The 17,170-nt window shown below is 38.2% G+C and overlaps 7 non-coding genes across 7 annotated transcripts; all 7 read right to left on the bottom strand.

Annotated features, from left to right (window-relative positions):
• Window positions 1-7,633: 7,633 nt before the first annotated feature.
• On the bottom strand, window positions 7,634-7,716 carry TRNAL-CAG (transfer RNA leucine (anticodon CAG)). Its single transcript has one exon. It is a non-coding gene; the product is annotated as a tRNA-Leu (tRNA).
• Window positions 7,717-9,029: 1,313 nt separating this feature from the next.
• On the bottom strand, window positions 9,030-9,112 carry TRNAL-CAG (transfer RNA leucine (anticodon CAG)). The gene has a single exon. It is a non-coding gene; the product is annotated as a tRNA-Leu (tRNA).
• A 1,184-nt stretch (window positions 9,113-10,296) lies between these two features.
• Window positions 10,297-10,369, bottom strand: TRNAF-GAA (transfer RNA phenylalanine (anticodon GAA)). The gene has a single exon. It is a non-coding gene; the product is annotated as a tRNA-Phe (tRNA).
• A 2,159-nt stretch (window positions 10,370-12,528) lies between these two features.
• On the bottom strand, window positions 12,529-12,601 carry TRNAF-GAA (transfer RNA phenylalanine (anticodon GAA)). Its single transcript has one exon. It is a non-coding gene; the product is annotated as a tRNA-Phe (tRNA).
• A 935-nt stretch (window positions 12,602-13,536) lies between these two features.
• TRNAL-CAG (transfer RNA leucine (anticodon CAG)) lies at window positions 13,537-13,619 on the bottom strand. Its single transcript has one exon. It is a non-coding gene; the product is annotated as a tRNA-Leu (tRNA).
• Window positions 13,620-14,932: 1,313 nt separating this feature from the next.
• Window positions 14,933-15,015, bottom strand: TRNAL-CAG (transfer RNA leucine (anticodon CAG)). Its single transcript has one exon. It is a non-coding gene; the product is annotated as a tRNA-Leu (tRNA).
• Window positions 15,016-16,199: 1,184 nt separating this feature from the next.
• Window positions 16,200-16,272, bottom strand: TRNAF-GAA (transfer RNA phenylalanine (anticodon GAA)). The gene has a single exon. It is a non-coding gene; the product is annotated as a tRNA-Phe (tRNA).
• Window positions 16,273-17,170: the final 898 nt, after the last annotated feature.

Genomic DNA, 17,170 nt, shown 5'->3' with positions numbered 1-17,170 from the left:
TCTTTTTTGATAAGATACCAGTACTTCTTTAGTATTCTACGGATGTTTGAATTACCACTGTTAAATGCAGTGATAAAACTGTACCTCCACTTTGATATATCCTTTACCGAATCTTTTTGTGAATTTTCTAAGCAAATATTTTGTGGAAGTGTCAGGTTTTTTCGGTAGGAGGACTGGATCAATTCTTTTGGATAACCTTTATCTTCGAATCTGGATATTTTGATTTTAGATTGTTCAATATAATCTATTGTGGAAGTGCAGTTGCGCCTGATCCGGTGAAATTGACTGGATGGAATGTTATGTTTCCATCTGGGGTAATGAGCGCTGGAGAAATCTAAATAACCATTGGTGTCAACTGGTTTAAAATGGGTTTTGCTCTGAACGGTTTGATCTTTAGTAAATAATTCCAAGTCCAGAAAAATAATTCTTTCTCTGGACATATTGCTTGTGAATGAGATTCCCCAGTTGTTCTGATTTAGTTCGTTGATGAAGGAAGACGCTTCCTCTTCTGTACCATTCCATATGAGGAATAAATCGTCGATGTATCGATGATAATAACATATATGTTCGGTATATTTTGGAGATGTAATAGGCGATAGGGACTCGAATCGCCCGATAAAAAGATTTGCAAAACTGGGTGCGACCCGAGTCCCCATCGCGGTACCGAACTGCTGGAGGTACATCTTATCTTGAAAGGAGAAAAGGTTATGCTCCAAAATGAATCTTAGACCTTTCAACAGGAATGTTTTTTGTTCCGGTGGTATATTTTTGTCCCCTGATAGAAAGTGGTCTACTGCATCAAGACCTAAACTGTGTTCTATGTTGGAATATAGAGCACATACATCTAGGGTGAGAAACATATAGTTTTCTCCCCATTGTAGATCCTTTGTCTCCAGAATGAGTTGGGATGAGTCTCTTAAAAAGGATGGTAAGTTAAGGACATAAGTCTGAAGAAAAAGATCAATAAAATGGGATAGAGAGCTAGTGAGAGAGCCTATCCCTGATATGATGGGTCTTCCGGGGGGATTCTTTGTGTCTTTGAGTATTTTTGGTAGGTGGTAAAAGAAAGCTTGATTTGGGCTATTATTTGTTAGATAACGCTTTTCTCTTTTATTCAATATCTTAGCTTGAAAGGCTTCATGTATCAGCTTATTATATTCTTTTTCAAAGACATCAGTGGGGTCAGATGTAATTGGTTTGTAATATTTGGTGTCAGACAGTATGTTATAGGCTTCCTTTATGAAGGCTCTATGAGCAGAAACGCGTTGTGTGATCCTTTTAAAAGACTTCCTTCTCCCTTTCCCTTTTGCACATCCATGTCCCTTATGTGTATTCATGGTTTTATGATTTTTTTAACAAACCTACAAATATTAATCCCTGGATAAAAAAATATGGTGGAATATCCTCCATGTGATTGCACCACAATTGGAAGATTCAACAATTTTTTTTGGTTACTAAACCTTCCATGGGAGCGCCTCCAGAATCCATTTGTCTCAATTAGTAAACATTATCTGTTAATCTTTTTAATTCCATGTAGATTACCATAAATATAAAAGCATCTGAGACCACCCTCTTCATATTCTCTACTTATAGCACATGCTCCAGTGGGATAAACCTGTCAATAAAGACAATACAGAAGTGCCCAACTACCTTGCACTATTGATTTAGTTTTATATTACATAGTTACATAGATTGAAAAAATACTAAGGTCCATCAAGTTCCACCTTTCTCCACCAGTTATACATTCTGTATCACTAGATTATTTATATAGGTGTAGCACGTAATTCGTGGACCCACTATGCCACAAAGCAGATTTGCCCTGGAGGGGCGTAACTATGCAGCTACCTTGATGTTCGCAGGAGCCTGTAGTGGTGAGGTCAGGCTTGCGCGGCAGATAGCTGTAAGGTGACACTTCAGGGCGGCTTTCTGCAGTAGCAGCTGACCACAAGGGTAAATAACATTAATTCAGATTCTCAACAGGGCAGGACGGCCACTTGGGACAGGTTCAAACTGTTCAGAGAGGACAGCCACTGGGACAGGTTCAAACTGTGCAGACAGGACAGCCACTTGGGACAGGTTCAAACTGTTCAGAGAGGACTGCCACTGGGACAGGTTCAAACTGTGCAGACAGTACAGCCACTGGGACAGGTTCTAACTGTGCAGACAGGACAGCCACTTGGGACAGGTTCAAACTGTGCAGACAGGACAGCTACTGGGACAGGTACAAACTGTTCAGAGAGGACTGCCACTGGGACAGGTTCAAACTGTGCAGACAGGACAGCCACTTGGGACAGGTTCAAACTGTGCAGACAGGACAGCTGCTGGGACAGGTTCTGCTGTGCAGACAGGATGGCCACTGGGACAGGTTCTGCTGTGCAGACAGGACAGCCACTGGGACAGATTCAGACTGCAGACACGATGGCCACTGGGATAGGTTCAGACTGTGCAGACAGGACGGCCACTGGGACATATTCAGACTGTGCAGACAAGATGGCCACTGGGACAGGTTAAGGGTTCAGGCCTGGGTATTGAGCCTTCAGGCCCCAGAGTAGCAGACAGGTACTGCATAGTCATTTTCAGGATATGGACACCGCCGAAGCGGTGACAGGAACACGGACAAACTATACTGGACTAAAGGGACACAGGATACAGAAATAGTTTTAACAGAATAAGGACGAAGGACCTGGCAACATACAGTTACACACACCAAACCACCTACCATAACTATAGGGGTTGCTCAGGCACCTCCCAATTGGGGATGATGGCTTTTATACAAGATGCCTCTTAGCTAATGGCTGGGAGACACGTTGCAGGTAATCACATAAACTAAATGCCTCCCAGCTGACAGCTGGGGACATTTACGATGTGCGCACGCTGCCTCTTTAAGAGCAGGGGAGCGCATACTAGGTGTGCCTCTGAGACACAGTGCGGCACACACAGAAGCAGGAGCATGCTAGAGTCCATGCTGAGGACCTGGCAGTGATTGAGTCAGCGTCCCTGCATGGAAGGGGAAGGGACACCATGCAGGGAATCTGGCAGTAGCCCTACACCCACAATATTATTTGTACTGAGGGAATCATCTAGCCCTTTTTTAAAAGCTGTTATAGTGTCTGCCATTACTACCTCTTGTGGTCGGCATTCCACATTCTGACTGCTCTAACTGTAAAGAACCCTTTCCTATTTAGCTGCCGGAATTGCCTTTCTTCCACCCTTAATGAGTGCCCCCTGGTCCTTTGTAAGGTTTTTGGAAGGAATAAGTCATGTGCCAGTCCTCTCTATTGACCACAAATGTATTTATACATATAAATGAAATCTCCCCTGAGACGTCTTTTTTCTAAGCAAAACAAGCCCAACTTTTCCAACCTCTCATCATATGAGAGGCCTTCCGTCCCTTGTAATAATCCAGTTGCCCGTCTTTGAACTGACTTTAACTTCTGAATATCCTTTTTAAAATGTGAGGACCAAAACTGGATCCCATATTCTAGATGTGGCCTCACCAGTGATTTATAAAGGGGTAACAATACACTTGGATCGCTGGATTTTCTCTCTCTGTTTATACATCTTAAAATCGTGTTTGCTTTTGCAGCTGCAGCCTGACATTGAGTACTGCTGCTCAGCTTACTTGTAATCAGAATACCCAAGTCCTTGCCCTGTTCTATAGTCCTGAGTATATTTACCTTTAACATATATGCAGCAATAGGATTACTCCGGCCGAGGTACATTACTCTACACTTATCAACATTAAACCTCGTCTGTCAAGTGTTTGCCCATGCAGACATCTTATTCAGTCAGTCTGGTCATCTCATCCATTTCACTGGTGTTTTCAGTCAACTGGGAGATATATCTCTGATGGCATATTTACAAAAAGAGAAAAACATACTCACATTTTGCCCCCCAGCTAATTCCCAGGTGTAATTGCCATATTGGTAGACCATGCATCGGGACTGCTCTTTGAAATGCATTGCAGAGAAGTTACTCCACCAATCAAACATATTTCCGTCATTGTCAAAATTCCTTCCTGTTACATAACAACCATCATTGAGCATAATCCATATACATGATGCTGAGCTTCACTGATTATAACTGTTAGAGCTCATTCAGAGGTCAGAGTTTTTTATCGTATGCAAAAAAACGGTGCAAGTTTCATCAATGATTTTGATCTGTGTTTGATCAGTATTTGGTTAAAGTGTCAGTTTTTGCCATCAGAGTTTCATCAGCTTTTGAAAGTTGTATATAGGCTGTGGATGGGCGTCAGATTCGTGTAGACCAGGCTGGCAAGTCGTCTGGTGAAAGACGTGGGGTTTACAGAGGAGGCTCTTCAGGTGGCAGAGGATTCTTCCATGGTGGTAGAGGACATGGTGGTGGAGACCGAGGTTATGGAAACAGCAGACACCCGATCAGGTCAAAAAAGTATAGATGCACAAATTCGATAAAAAGATTTTGAAACTTTTATTGAATTATTTTAAAAGAAATTTAAAAAACACACATAAAGGAGAAGTGAACCAATGAAGGTACCTGCAGTGCTAATAACAAGGGTAATCAATCATTTATTCTGTTTAACAAGACTAACAAAAGGAGATCATATCAATGAACCCAGTGATAAATATATGAAGAATTAAATAAATAAATAAATAAATAAATAAAGGATCAGTATCCAAAATTCATTCATCTAGTAAGCATTAGTGGATTACAAGTACCCACCTTAAAGTATCCAGCATAAAAAATGTAGTCAAAATGCCGTAAAGGTATATATCTATAAATATGTCAATAGGTCATATAGAAAGAAGCCATAAAGCCCACAAATGGTAGAGAAGTGACAATATAGGGCAAAGTCAATCATGGCCCACAAAATATAGATGGTATCACCAAGCATGGAAATAAACAGATGTTATCATCAGGCATAGAGATAAACAGAATGTAAATAGAGACAATACAACCTTTCAACTGCAGTTAAGGACTGCCCCAATGCGCATTTCGCAATCAGCTTCTTCAGGGACAGTAGTGTTTCTTTTAAAATAATTCAATAAAAGTTTCAAAATCTTTTTATCGAATTTGTGCATCTATACTTTTTTGACCTGATCGGGTGTTTGTTGAATAGAAGTATTGTCCCAAATAGGCTTTTCACTTTTTGGATTAATATGGAAACAGCAGGTTTGACAACAGGAGTGGAGGATATGGTGGTGGATCTTGTGACTACTATGGAAGTGGCAGAAGCCAAGGCAGTTACGGGGATAGGTCCGGAGGCTCATACAGAGACAGCTATGACAGTTATGAATAACGGCTAATTTCTGAATCTAGACCTGTTTGTCCAACGTGACTAACAGAAACTCCTTTGTATCTACCCCTTAGAGCTGGCCTCAAGGATGTGGAAGACTTGTTTTTGTTTTTCTTATTTTTGCAATAAAGTTTCTATAAAAGAAAAAAAAAAACATACAGAACTGCTATTTACTTATTCCATAAATGTACCACTGGAACCTCAATGACGTAGTAGTAAAGCATCAGTTACTTCTCATCATTACCATTATCATCAAAGCCGTGAGTGATTTCGTGACCAATGACCATACCGATTCCACCAAAGTTCAATCCTTGCGGCTGTTGTTTGCTGAAAAATGGAGGCTGAAGGATCCCAGCAGGAAATACTGTAAAGCACAGAATAAAATAGTTATTAGCTGTAATTGATCTAATGATATAGACAAGAGATGAATTGGGTGAGTAACATTGGGTTTGGCATACCTGACACTATGGTAACCCAACCAAAACTATAGTTCATCACCAATTTGAACCCTTTTTCTGAGTAACTCACCAATCTGATTGCAATTAGGGGAATAGAAGGCATTAGCCACTGCTGCACCAATCCAACTATAACAGAGTAACACAGGGACAGTTATTACAACAGTAATCTGGAGGTAATCTCTACATTCAGGTGGAAAATTGTGTAAAGTAAATATCATATATTGGGTCAATCAGATGCAAATTTTGTCACAGCTCCCCCAACCTAACATGTGTCATTCATAATACTTGTGTTTAATGTGTGTAAAAGATGGGTTATTGTGACCATAAACATATATATGCCCTGAAAAGTTAATGGTTGGCATGTCTGTAGATACGCCCTTGGTGGTAGTTGGCCTTGATGTTTTTGTGCTCTTGGTCATAGTTCACCTTGATGTTTATACACCATTGGAGGTAATTGGCCTTGATATTCATACACCCTTGGTGGTAGCAGTTGACCTTGATGTTTTTATGCCCTTGGTGGTAGTTTGCCTTAGATATTTTTATACCCTTGGCGGTAGTTGGCCTTGATGTTTTTATGCCCTTGGTGGTAGTTGGCCTTAGATATTTTATACCCTTGGTTGCAGTTGGCCTTGATGGTGATACACCCTTGGTGGTAGTTGGCCTTGATGTTTATACGCTCTTAGCTATAGTTGATCTTGATGATTTTGATTATATTTTTCAATGAGTTTTGGTAGAACATTTTTTTCTATTGGTCACTTTTGTGTTTGCCCATGTAGAAAGTAGACATCCATTGACTGATAGAGAAATATTAAAGGGTTTTTCTAATTTTCAATATGCTGTTAGGACATTTCCTGTTATTTGAGGGGAGTCCCTTGCTTGATTGTCATCTATTTGCCAAAGAAAACAGCACCTACAAAACATCTCTAGAAGACGCAATACAATCTGTTTAATACAAATGCAGTCCATTGATGTCAATAGGTGAAAATCTTTAAATGTTCCTTGTGATGACTCTGCAGTAGTGAGGAGCGAGCATGCTCATTTAACGCTTTCACCGAGCACTCTTGGGTGCTTTCGTGTATCTTTGGCATGCTCGTTTATTAAGTTGCCTGCATGATTTGTGACTGATAATCAGCCTCAACAAGTGAGGATTCCCTAACAAACAGGCAATCTCTGCATGTGGTGAAGCTGACTAACAGCCATAAATCATGCAGACGCCCGGGACTTGAACTTAATATACGAGCTTGCAGAAGATACTAGGTAAGCACCCGAGCGAGCTCGGCGAAAGGGTTAAACGAGCACGCTCACTCATCACTACCCTGCAGTTAAAGTTAAAGGGGTTGTCCGCTACTGAATGAAAACATTTGTCCCAAAATGTGGTGAAACTTTGATGTCAGTATCACATGCGCATTTCAGACTTGTTATACTATGTTCATCTGCTCTTTTAGCTTTTGTTTATTAAGTATATTTATAGTCTATTGATGCCTGAGGTAGAAAAATCTGAAATTAGACATACTGGTAATTCGGTTTCTAGGAATCTTCCACGACAGCACCTTAGGAGGTTCACTCTCTGCCCTAATAGGGACAGAGAACTTAGAGAGATGAAATAGTCCCTCCCATTTTCCTATCCACAGTATTTTTCCGATGCCAAAGCAACAATTAACATATGCACAATGAAACTATTTGATGTTCCCGGAAGTCTTTTGTGAAAGCACAAATTCAGAACATTTAAGATTTGCCTCAAGGACCCCAAGGAATACTGCCAAAGTGCCAACGTTGAGAATTGGTTTTGCTAAGCCCCATCACTTTTAGTTATCGATTTGAGATTGCCACCAATAGAGCGGACCCCCAACTAATCAGAAATAGGAGTGAAACTGTAAAATTTCTTGAAAGAAAATTCTAATGTCAGAAGAGGGATTCGAACCCATGCCTCCAGAAGAGATTGCGACCTGAACGCAGCGCCTTAGACCGCTCGGCCATCCTGACTACTTCTGGCTTTTGTAATTTAACTCTTTCTAAGCTAAGCAGTAGAAAGATGAGCACTACTTGTGATGAAAGGAAATATGCCATGATTTCTTTTATTTTAATATTGATTTGTAACCTATTAGTTACAGCCAATTTTGAGCTTCATGACCAAGCACCGTTTTTTAAATCTGACATGTATCAATTTATGTGGCAATAACACTGGAATGCTTAACATATCCCCGTGATTCTGATAGTGTTATTTTGTAACACATTGTACTTTATATTAATGGTAAATTTAGGTCAATATATATTTAGTTTTTCTTGTGAAAATATCTAAAGTTGCACAATTTCATTGAAATGCGGTGATGCCCCATATGTCTTCATAAACTACTGTTTGGTCACACAGCAGGGCTTTGAAAGTAAGAGCGCTATTTGGGTTTTGGGAATGCAGATTTTGCAAGAATATTTTGAGGGTGACATTTGCGGAGTTCCAAAAGTACCAAAACAGCAGAAACCCCTCCAAAGTGATCCCATTTTATAAATTACTCCTCACGATGAATTCATCAACACCAGCAATTACTATTATTGTCCAACATATGTTTTCACTCTGCAACATCCAGAATTGCAAATAAGCCAGTTTAGTGCCCAGCTTGCGCTTATGGAGACAAGCACCCTATACATTTTAAGTGGGCTCTCCTCGCTAGAGAAATGCCAAATCTGTGGATTCTTTGTCTTACCATTAACGTAGAAACCCCTATTTTTAGAATGAAAGATGACGGTCCTGAGTTGGGGCTTGTGTTTTTTGCCTTCCTGGCTTTTTCCCCAAACAGCTTTGTTCCTGGCATATTATTTAAGCATATTTGTCTCAGTAATGCCACAGCGATTCATAGTCAAACATAAATGGCTGAAATCATTCAGCTAGTGTCTGATACATGCTGCCCGTATTAGCTATCAGGTTTCCTTTAAATCCTCATACAGCTAAGTCAAACTAAAATAAAACAAAGTGATGACGTCCAGAATGAAGGAAAAATTACAAAAAATATTATTTTCCTCAAAAGTTAAAAGTGTTCAGTTCTCAAGTTTCTATCATTTTATTTCCTGTAGATAGTTATAATGATTGTTCCCAGAAGTCTTTTGTGAAAGCACACATTCAAAACATTTAAGATTTGCCTCAAGGACCCCAAGGAATACTGCCAAAGTGCCAACGTTGAGAATTGGTTTTGCTAAGCCCCATCACTTTTAGTTATCGATTTGAGATTGCCACCAATAGAGCGGACCCCCAACTAATCAGTAACAGGAGTGAAGCTGTAAAATTTCTTGAAAGAAAATTCTAATGTCAGAAGAGGGATTCGAACCCACGCCTCCAGAAGAGACTGCGACCTGAACGCAGCGCCTTAGACCGCTCGGCCATCCTGACTACTTCTGGCTTTTGTAATTTAACTCTTTCTAAGCTAAGCAGTAGAAAGATGAGCACTACTTGTGATGAAAGGAAATATGCCATGATTTCTTTTATTTTAATATTGATTTGTAACCTATTAGTTACAGCCAATTTTGAGCTTCATGACCAAGCACCGTTTTTTAAATCTGACATGTATCAATTTATGTGGCAATAACACTGGAATGCTTAACATATCCCCGTGATTCTGATAGTGTTATTTTGTAACACATTGTACTTTATATTAATGGTAAATTTAGGTCAATATATATTTAGTTTTTCTTGTGAAAATATCTAAAGTTGCACAATTTCATTGAAATGCGGTGATGCCCCATATGTCTTCAGAAACTACTGTTTGGTCACACAGCAGGGCTTTGAAAGTAAGAGCGCTATTTGGGTTTTGGGAATGCAGATTTTGCAAGAATATTTTGAGGGTGACATTTGCGGAGTTCCAAAAGTACCAAAACAGCAGAAACCCCTCCAAAGTGATCCCATTTTATAAATTACTCCTCACAATGAATTCATCAACACCAGCAATTACTATTATTGTCCAACATATGTTTTCACTCTGCAACATCCAGAATTGCAAATAAGCCAGTTTAGTGCCCAGCTTGCGCTTATGGAGACAAGCACCCCATACATTTTAAGTGGGCTCTCCTCGCTAGAGAAATGCCAAATCTGTGGATTCTTTGTCTTACCATTAACGTAGAAACCCCTATTTTTAGAATGAAAGATGACGGTCCTGAGTTGGGGCTTGTGTTTTTTGCCTTCCTGGCTTTTTCCCCAAACAGCTTTGTTCCTGGCATATTATTTAAGCATATTTGTCTCAGTAATGCCACAGCGATTCATAGTCAAACATAAATGGCTGAAATCATTCAGCTAGTGTCTGATACATGCTGCCCGTATTAGCTATCAGGTTTCCTTTAAATCCTCATACAGCTAAGTCAAACTAAAATAAAACAAAGTGATGACGTCCAGAATGAAGGAAAAATTACAAAAAATATTATTTTCCTCAAAAGTTAAAAGTGTTCAGTTCTCAAGTTTCTATCATTTTATTTCCTGTAGATAGTTTTAATGATTAGGATTTTTACATTCTCTGTAAACAGTCAGTCCATATGCTTTGTTTATTTTCTGCTTAAAATTTAATGGGTGAAGAAAAAAACTTTTGCCGAAACCCGGGATTGAACCAGGGACCTTTAGATCTTCAGTCTAACGCTCTCCCAACTGAGCTATTTCAGCAGGACACATTTAGATTCAGGAATGTAATGTATTTATTTTTACTTTGACTTGTTTTTGCAAGATTATCAATATTTGAAAGTCCCGCTATTTTGCGTACATATTTAACAACTTACATTAATTCTTTGTGAATGAATAGAAAAAACAGCAATTGTGCATTTTTTTTACATTTTCAAATTTACTCATTTCGCCAGGGTAATTCTGACTGTGTCTCTGTAGGACAGGTGATGATTGAGCATAAAACACAATTTGTAAGCATAATGTTGCATCAAGCTTTATTTTTTTCTTAGGTGCAAACAATTGGAGTGAAGATAGGAGATGCAAATTTAGAGAAAATATTCTACTGATTGTTAATGTTGAAAGTGAAAACATTTGTCCCAAAATGTGGTGAAACTTTGATGTCAGTATCACATGCGCATTTCAGACTTGTTAAACTATGTTCATCTGCTCTTTTAGCTTTTGTTTATTAAGTATATATATAGTCTATTGATGCATTGAGGTAAAAAAATCTGAAATTAGACTTACTGGTAATTCGGTTTCTAGGAATCTTCCACGACAGCATCTTAGGAGGTTCACTCTCTGCCCTAATAGGGACAGAGAACACATAGAGATGAAATAGTCCCTCCCATTTTCCTATCAACAGTATTTTTCTGATGCCAAAGCAACAACTAACATATGCACAAAGAAACTATTTGATGTTCCCAGAAGTCTTTTGTGAAAGCACAAATTCATAACATTTAAGATTTGCCTCAAGGAACCCAAAGAATACTGCCAAAGTGCCAACGTTGAGAATTGGTTTTGCTAAGCCCCATCACTTTTAGTTATCAATTTGAGATTGCCACCAATAGAGCGGACCCCCAACTAATCAGTAACAGGAGTGAAGCTGTAAAATTTCTTGAAAGAAAATTCTAATGTCAGAAGAGGGATTCAAACCCACGCCTCCAGAAGAGACTGCGACCTGAACGCAGCGCCTTAGACTACTTCTGGCTTTTGTAATTTAACTCATTCTAAGCTAAGCAGTAGAAAGATGAGCACTACTTGTGATGAAAGGAAATATGCCATGATTTCTTTTATTTTAATATTGATTTGTAACCTATTAGTTACAGCCAATTTTGAGCTTCATGACCAAGCACCGTTTTATAAATCTGACATGTATCAATTTATGTGGCAATAACACTGGAATGCTTAACATATCCCCGTGATTCTGATAGTGTTATTTTGTAACACATTGTACTTTATACTAATGGTAAATTTAGGTCAATATATATTTAGTTTTTCTTGTGAAAATATCTAAAGTTGCACAATTTCATTGAAATGCAGTGATGCCCCATATGTCTTCATAAACTACTGTTTGGTCACACAGCAGGGCTTTGAAAGTAAGAGCGCTATTTGGGTTTTGGGAATGCAGATTTTGCAAGAATATTTTGAGGGTGACATTTGCGGAGTTCCAAAAGTACCAAAACAGCAGAAACCCCTCCAAAGTGATCCCATTTTATAAATTACTCCTCACGATGAATTCATCAACACCAGCAATTACTATTATTGTCCAACATATGTTTTCACTCTGCAACATCCAGAATTGCAAATAAGCCAGTTTAGTGCCCAGCTTGCGCTTATGGAGACAAGCACCCCATACATTTTAAGTGGGCTCTCCTCGCTAGAGAAATGCCAAATCTGTGGATTCTTTGTCTTACCATTAACGTAGAAACCCCTATTTTTAGAATGAAAGATGACGGTCCTGAGTTGGGGCTTGTGTTTTTTGCCTTCCTGGCTTTTTCCCCAAACAGCTTTGTTCCTGGCATATTATTTAAGCATATTTGTCTCAGTAATGCCACAGCGATTCATAGTCAAACATAAATGGCTGAAATAATTCAGCTAGTGTCTGATACATGCTGCCCGTATTAGCTATCAGGTTTCCTTTAAATCCTCATACAGCTAAGTCAAACTAAAATAAAACAAAGTGATGACGTCCAGAATGAAGGAAAAATTACAAAAAATATTATTTTCCTCAAAAGTTAAAAGTGTTCAGTTCTCAAGTTTCTATCATTTTATTTCCTGTAGATAGTTATAATGATTAGGATTTTTACATTCTCTGTAAACAGTCAGTCCATATGCTTTGTTTATTTTCTGCTTAAAATTTAATGGGTGAAGAAAAAAACTTTTGCCGAAACCCGGGATTGAACCAGGGACCTTTAGATCTTCAGTCTAACGCTCTCCCAACTGAGCTACTTCGGCAGGACACTTTTACTTTCAGGAATGTTCAACACACTGTAGATGTCACAACTGGATGTATTTATTTTTACTTTGACTTGTTTTTGCAAGATTATCTATATTTGAAAGTCCCGCTATTTTGCGTACATATTTAAGAACTTACATTAATACTTTGTGAATGAATAGAAAAAACAGCAATTCTGCATTTTTTTTACATTTTCAAATTTACTCAATTCGCCAGGGTAATTCTGACTGTGTCTCTGTAGGACAGGTGATGATTGAGCATAAAACACAATTTGTAAGCATAATGTTGCATCAAGCTTTATTTTTTACTTAGGTGCAAACAATTGGAGTGAAGAAAGGAGATGCAAATTTAGAGAAAATATTATACTGATTGTTAATGTTGAAAGTGAAAACATTTGTCCCAAAATGTGGTGAAACTTTGATGTCAGTATCACATGCGCATTTTCAGACTTGTTAAACTATGTTCATCTGCTCTTTTAGCTTTTGTTTATTAAGTATATTTATAGTCTATTGATGCCTGAGGTAAAAAAATCTGAAATTAGACTTACTGGTAATTTGGTTTCTAGGAATCTTCCACGACAGCACCTTAGGAGGTTCACACTCTGCCCTAATAGGGACAGAGAACACATAGAGATGAAATAGTCCCTCCCATTTTCCTATCCACAGTATTTTTCCGATGCCAAAGCAACAACTAACATATGCACAAAGAAACTATTTGATGTTCCCAGAAGTCTTTTGCGAAAGCACAAATTCAGGACATTTAAGATTTGCCTCAAGGACCCCATGGAATACTGCCAAAGTGCCAACGTTGAGAATTGGTTTTTCTAAGCCCCATCACTTTTAGTTTTCGATTTGAGATTGCCACCAATAGAGCGGACCCCCAACTAATCAGTAACAGGAGTGAAGCTGTAAAATTTCTTGAAAGAAAATTCTAATGTCAGAAGAGGGATTCGAACCCACGCCTCCAGAAGAGACTGCGACCTGAACGCAGCGCCTTAGACCGCTCGGCCATCCTGACTACTTCTGGCTTTTGTAATTTAACTCTTTCTAAGCTAAGCAGTAGAAAGATGAGCACTACTTGTGATGAAAGGAAATATGCCATGATTTCTTTTATTTTAATATTGATTTGTAACCTATTAGTTACAGCCAATTTTGAGCTTCATGACCAAGCACCGTTTTATAAATCTGACATGTATCAATTTATGTGGCAATAACACTGGAATGCTTAACATATCCCCGTGATTCTGATAGTGTTATTTTGTAACACATTGTACTTTATACTAATGGTAAATTTAGGTCAATATATATTTAGTTTTTCTTGTGAAAATATCTAAAGTTGCACAATTTCATTGAAATGCGGTGATGCCCCATATGTCTTCAGAAATTACTGTTTGGTCACACAGCAGGTCTTTGAAAGTAAGAGCGCTATTTGGGTTTTGGGAATGCAGATTTTGCAAGAATATTTTGAGGGTGACATTTGCGGAGTTCCAAAAGTACCAAAACAGCAGAAACCCCTCCAAAGTGATCCCATTTTATAAATTACTCCTCACAATGAATTCATCAACACCAGCAATTACTATTATTGTCTAACATATGTTTTCACTCTGCAACATCCAGAATTGCAAATAAGCCAGTTTAGTGCCCAGCTTGCGCTTATGGAGACAAGCACCCCATACATTTTAAGTGGGCTCTCCTCGCTAGAGAAATGCCAAATCTGTGGATTCTTTGTCTTACCATTAACGTAGAAACCCCTATTTTTAGAATGAAAGATGACGGTCCTGAGTTGGGGCTTGTGTTTTTTGCCTTCCTGGCTTTTTCCCCAAACAGCTTTGTTCCTGGCATATTATTTAAGCATATTTGTCTCAGTAATGCCACAGCGATTCATAGTCAAACATAAATGGCTGAAATAATTCAGCTAGTGTCTGATACATGCTGCCCGTATTAGCTATCAGGTTTCCTTTAAATCCTCATACAGCTAAGTCAAACTAAAATAAAACAAAGTGATGACGTCCAGAATGAAGGAAAAATTACAAAAAATATTATTTTCCTCAAAAGTTAAAAGTGTTCAGTTCTCAAGTTTCTATCATTTTATTTCCTGTAGATAGTTATAATGATTGTTCCCAGAAGTCTTTTGTGAAAGCACAAATTCAGAACATTTAAGATTTGCCTCAAGGACCCCAAGGAATACTGCCAAAGTGCCAACGTTGAGAATTGGTTTTGCTAAGCCCCATCACTTTTAGTTATCGATTTGAGATTGCCACCAATAGAGCGGACCCCCAACTAATCAGTAACAGGAGTGAAGCTGTAAAATTTCTTGAAAGAAAATTCTAATGTCAGAAGAGGGATTCGAACCCACGCCTCCAGAAGAGACTGCGACCTGAACGCAGCGCCTTAGACCGCTCGGCCATCCTGCCTACTTCTGGCTTTTGTAATTTAACTCTTTCTAAGCTAAGCAGTAGAAAGATGAGCACTACTTGTGATGAAAGGAAATATGCCATGATTTCTTTTATTTTAATATTGATTTGTAACCTATTAGTTACAGCCAATTTTGAGCTTCATGACCAAGCACCGTTTTTTAAATCTGACATGTATCAATTTATGTGGCAATAACACTGGAATGCTTAACATATCCCCGTGATTCTGATAGTGTTATTTTGTAACACATTGTACTTTATATTAATGGTAAATTTAGGTCAATATATATTTAGTTTTTCTTGTGAAAATATCTAAAGTTGCACAATTTCATTGAAATGCGGTGATGCCCCATATGTCTTCAGAAACTACTGTTTGGTCACACAGCAGGGCTTTGAAAGTAAGAGCGCTATTTGGGTTTTGGGAATGCAGATTTTGCAAGAATATTTTGAGGGTGACATTTGCGGAGTTCCAAAAGTACCAAAACAGCAGAAACCCCTCCAAAGTGATCCCATTTTATAAATTACTCCTCACAATGAATTCATCAACACCAGCAATTACTATTATTGTCCAACATATGTTTTCACTCTGCAACATCCAGAATTGCAAATAAGCCAGTTTAGTGCCCAGCTTGCGCTTATGGAGACAAGCACCCCATACATTTTAAGTGGGCTCTCCTCGCTAGAGAAATGCCAAATCTGTGGATTCTTTGTCTTACCATTAACGTAGAAACCCCTATTTTTAGAATGAAAGATGACGGTCCTGAGTTGGGGCTTGTGTTTTTTGCCTTCCTGGCTTTTTCCCCAAACAGCTTTGTTCCTGGCATATTATTTAAGCATATTTGTCTCAGTAATGCCACAGCGATTCATAGTCAAACATAAATGGCTGAAATCATTCAGCTAGTGTCTGATACATGCTGCCCGTATTAGCTATCAGGTTTCCTTTAAATCCTCATACAGCTAAGTCAAACTAAAATAAAACAAAGTGATGACGTCCAGAATGAAGGAAAAATTACAAAAAATATTATTTTCCTCAAAAGTTAAAAGTGTTCAGTTCTCAAGTTTCTATCATTTTATTTCCTGTAGATAGTTTTAATGATTAGGATTTTTACATTCTCTGTAAACAGTCAGTCCATATGCTTTGTTTATTTTCTGCTTAAAATTTAATGGGTGAAGAAAAAAACTTTTGCCGAAACCCGGGATTGAACCAGGGACCTTTAGATCTTCAGTCTAACGCTCTCCCAACTGAGCTATTTCAGCAGGACACATTTAGATTCAGGAATGTAATGTATTTATTTTTACTTTGACTTGTTTTTGCAAGATTATCAATATTTGAAAGTCCCGCTATTTTGCGTACATATTTAACAACTTACATTAATTCTTTGTGAATGAATAGAAAAAACAGCAATTGTGCATTTTTTTTACATTTTCAAATTTACTCATTTCGCCAGGGTAATTCTGACTGTGTCTCTGTAGGACAGGTGATGATTGAGCATAAAACACAATTTGTAAGCATAATGTTGCATCAAGCTTTATTTTTTTCTTAGGTGCAAACAATTGGAGTCAAGATAGGAGATGCAAATTTAGAGAAAATATTCTACTGATTGTTAATGTTGAAAGTGAAAACATTTGTCCCAAAATGTGGTGAAACTTTGATGTCAGTATCACATGCGCATTTCAGACTTGTTAAACTATGTTCATCTGCTCTTTTAGCTTTTGTTTATTAAGTATATATATAGTCTATTGATGCATTGAGGTAAAAAAATCTGAAATTAGACTTACTGGTAATTCGGTTTCTAGGAATCTTCCACGACAGCATCTTAGGAGGTTCACTCTCTGCCCTAATAGGGACAGAGAACACATAGAGATGAAATAGTCCCTCCCATTTTCCTATCAACAGTATTTTTCTGATGCCAAAGCAACAACTAACATATGCACAAAGAAACTATTTGATGTTCCCAGAAGTCTTTTGTGAAAGCACAAATTCATAACATTTAAGATTTGCCTCAAGGAACCCAAAGAATACTGCCAAAGTGCCAACGTTGAGAATTGGTTTTGCTAAGCCCCATCACTTTTAGTTATCAATTTGAGATTGCCACCAATAGAGCGGACCCCCAACTAATCAGTAACAGGAGTGAAGCTGTAAAATTTCTTGAAA

Source organism: Phyllobates terribilis, unplaced genomic scaffold (assembly GCF_046119375.1).
Source record: "Phyllobates terribilis strain yellow unplaced genomic scaffold, ASM4611937v1 Scaffold_65__1_contigs__length_7625178, whole genome shotgun sequence".
In the NCBI taxonomy this organism is placed as follows: domain Eukaryota; kingdom Metazoa; phylum Chordata; class Amphibia; order Anura; family Dendrobatidae; genus Phyllobates; species Phyllobates terribilis.
Note: the sequence above shows the minus strand (reverse complement) of the source record. Positions and strands in the feature narration are given on the sequence as shown.